The sequence below is a fragment of the Anneissia japonica genome, unplaced genomic scaffold (genome assembly GCF_011630105.1).
Source record: "Anneissia japonica isolate Jap-2015-1 unplaced genomic scaffold, ASM1163010v1 scaffold237419_len3533_cov125_single, whole genome shotgun sequence".
NCBI lineage: Eukaryota > Metazoa > Echinodermata > Crinoidea > Comatulida > Comatulidae > Anneissia > Anneissia japonica.
Genome location: NW_022690978.1, coordinates 1 through 3,533, shown reverse-complemented (window position 1 = coordinate 3,533; position 3,533 = coordinate 1). Strand labels below are relative to the sequence as shown.

At 36.2% G+C, this 3,533-nt stretch overlaps 1 long non-coding RNA gene across 1 annotated transcript; it reads left to right on the top strand.

Annotated features, from left to right (window-relative positions):
• Nucleotides 1-1,677: 1,677 nt before the first annotated feature.
• LOC117099968 lies at nucleotides 1,678-3,533 on the top strand. Its single transcript, XR_004444053.1, has 3 exons — nucleotides 1,678-1,814; nucleotides 2,691-2,763; nucleotides 3,415-3,533. It is a non-coding gene; the product is annotated as an uncharacterized LOC117099968 (long non-coding RNA).

The following is a 3,533-nucleotide window of genomic DNA, read 5'->3' as shown; positions in this document are numbered from 1 at the left end:
TCTTACTTGATTTTGTGATTGTCATGAATAAACATTTTGAAGATACAATTCATTATATTTTTTTTATCACGTAACAATATTGTAGTTTTAACAAGTTTGATTACTATAGAGGGCGGCAGACTGAAATTTACCGACATCAGAAGCAACCTTTCTATTTAAATTTTTGTTCTTTGTATAATTGTCGCTTGATTGTACTACTATATTGTATTATGATTTTATGAACGCACCACCGTGCAGGTGTATGTCACTGTTCTTAGAGTGAGTTCTGAATAATAATAAAAATAATCTATTTGGGTATGCACTTTAGAACCAGTGGCACTCAACCACAAGGGTGGTGCATCTTAACAACAAGAAAAAAATATAAAAATTACAATAAAAAAGAAAGACATCTAAACAACAAGATAATCAAATCAGCTCAAACTAAAACATAGAGAAAATAGTTCTATTTTCCCTATGACAAAAATAACATCATCATCTAGATGACACGTCTCTCTCCTGCAACAGTCGTGCAGACGACGGAACGCCCACCAGAGACACTCATCAGCCCGGCTGGTCGTAACAGGGCTGTTACAACCAAGAATGCACACCCGCACGGGTACTACAAAAGAGAGACCCGTCACTACAGCTGAACAAAGTGTAAAGAAGTTCTAAAAAGTCAAAACAGCGAACAACCATCGTCCGCAACAGAGCAAACCCTCCCCTCTTTTCCCACTCCAGAACATTTTGCACTCTTGTGAACTGAAGTACAAAAGACTGAGTCCCTAAACAATTAGCACTTTAAGAGCTTAATAAATCATTCCTAAGCTTCAATGCTCTCTTAACAAGGTTTGCAAAATTTATCAAAAATATCATGAACATCATAATTATAGTCACAATGCACATCTCCCCCAAGAAAAATACTTAATTTTTTTACAAAAGTTACTGGTGATAAAGTACTCTCTTACATTTAAGCAATCAGTATTAGCTTATTTTCTAAAGCATATTTTTCAATTCTAATGGTGTTTAGTCGATTACATGTGAATAAAAAATGTTTTACATCTTCAACACCATTATTACACAATTGGCAAGTGCCATCACTATTGGGTACCCATTATGTCCTAATGGAAGAGTATTTGGGAATTTAGGCTTGCACCCATAAAATCTGTCTGGTAAAGTAAATATTTTTCCATATTCGGACTGCTCTTAATTGAAGAATATTCGGAAAGTGACGATTTTCTTAATATTTCGTTATTCCAAAAAGAAACCTAAGAATCAAGAATTAACTCTTTGAAATCATTAACCCAACACATATCGGACAAACGGATTGTATCTACAATAACGGACTAAATGTCTTTAAGAAGTAGTCTAAAAAGTGTTTATTATACTGACTGGTACACCATACAAGTGTTAACAATAAGCATTTGGATATCGTCATCATCATGTTGGAATGCAGGATAGAGACTTAGTTCATAACAACTCCCTGTTCTTGGGTGTCTGTCTTAGCATCAATCAATAAACCACTAACTCTAACCACTAAACTAATGAAGAGTTTCTTCCCCTCTATAAGTATTGGTTTCACTATTAAATCTAAGTAATATATAACATAAGTAAATATAGATAAGAATATCAGAGCATATCCTATCACATATCTTAACAGCGACCACCGATCAGAGCGTCAAAGCTGGCCTGGCTGATAACCGTAAATGTCAGTCTGCCGCCCTCTATTTTAATTGTTTTCTCTAAACCTGTAGCGTTTATAGGACTGTTCTCGTTTTGTCTGTTCAAAGTTCGTATTTTCGGCTGAATTAACTAAACAAATTTCAAGATGCCTGAAAGTAACTACAATTTGATATAATTTCTTTTATGGTTCTATGGATTTAAATGCTGAATTGATCCAGAATCGTTGCGTATATCATGTTCGCTAGCCTGCGTTTGAAGAGTAGAATCCGCCTAGGCCAGGGCTGGGCTTAGTTAAGGTTACATTGCAGTAGCAAGCAGGCTAGTAGAACGCCTTGACTTGGCTAGGTGGACTATTCAGCGTAAGCTAGGCGCCTAGGCCTACAGCGTGAGTAGTCGGCAAGCTAGACATGCACTTGTTTGACCAAGCCGAGAATTGGGTTAGGCCTTTAATTTTTTTTATGAGACTTATAATAGGGAGTGGAGTTGTTCTTGGTCGTGAGAAAAAAGTCCTGCTGTGACACAAACCCAACTAACTAAAACCCAGTTCCTTAGTTTGGATCACTCCTCGACGTCTCGAGTCCTACTACTTTGTACTACTAGGCCCTAGCCAGCTTCATGTTGTTGGCTTACGATATGCATATCATTATATTATTCAGGAATGTTATCCGTTAATAATATTATGAATGTTCCCTTTTAGTTGACAAACAGGTTTATATTTTTTATCATCAGTAACCAAAATTTTGTCAAGTGAGAGCATTGCTAAAAATCATTTTCCGGCCAGCTTAAAAAGGTTGAATACCCTGGCTCTAGGCTAGGCAGCCTTAATAATCTGCTACGTAATGCTGATAAAACTAATCAGCATTTTCATATCTTATTTGTATTTGTATCATACATCATGGCTGAAATGTTTGTGACCAAAACAGATAAAATTCAGCCCGAGTTTACCTGGGCTAGAGTAAGCTAAACTTATCTGGGCTAGGTTTAGCTGATAAAATGATAATTTTTCTACTAACTTTTGTTTTCTTTAATAGAAGGCGATGAGCCGTTTTCAAACCCATTGCCTCCGATGATGGAACGGAGGATGTCTGAAGACACTGAACCAGGGTAAGTTATTATGTTGCCATTTTCTTTATCAGGTCCTACAAAAAAGATTTACATGTGTGTAAACTTCGGCGGTAATGGAGCTTTCTGGAGCGATCAATTATATTTTACAACTGACCAATCAGAACAGTGCAAGAAGTATATGCATGTCAGCAAACATGCGTGTTGTCCCCTCAAATACACATGTTTACGTACATTTACACTGTCGTTGTTAAATCTTAGCAAAAGTATCCAAGATGCGGGGCTTAGCAAAAAGTTCTACTGGTGTGACCCTGTTCTCTGTCATACATTTTTTTTCTACTCTTTTATTATCTGAAATATTCTATGAAATGTTAGTACTGTATGATACTGTGTGAAGAAATTTTTTTATTTTATGTTTTACGAATTACTAGATTGTTGCAAAATATTCACTATTGGTTTATTAAAACTTTGATCAAAAACTATCAAATTTTCTTTGACAAAAACTGATGTATGGCCATAGTCATGATGTGCCTATATATGGTCATGATGTGATGTCATCTTGACCATATTTAGGCATGTCACAAGTTGAATGAATGATAGTGTGACAGGGCATTATAGCCTATTTTGGTACTACTAACTGTATTGTAAGCTCTGTATTATGGATATTAATCAATTGTTTTTATTACTTTTCAGAGGATCACAGATGACGAATGATGATTTCCGTCGTCTGCTTATGACACCACGTGCCACACCAGGTGAAGCACCACCATCGTCCTTGTCGTCGTCTTCTTCATCAAAGTCAAGGGAACACA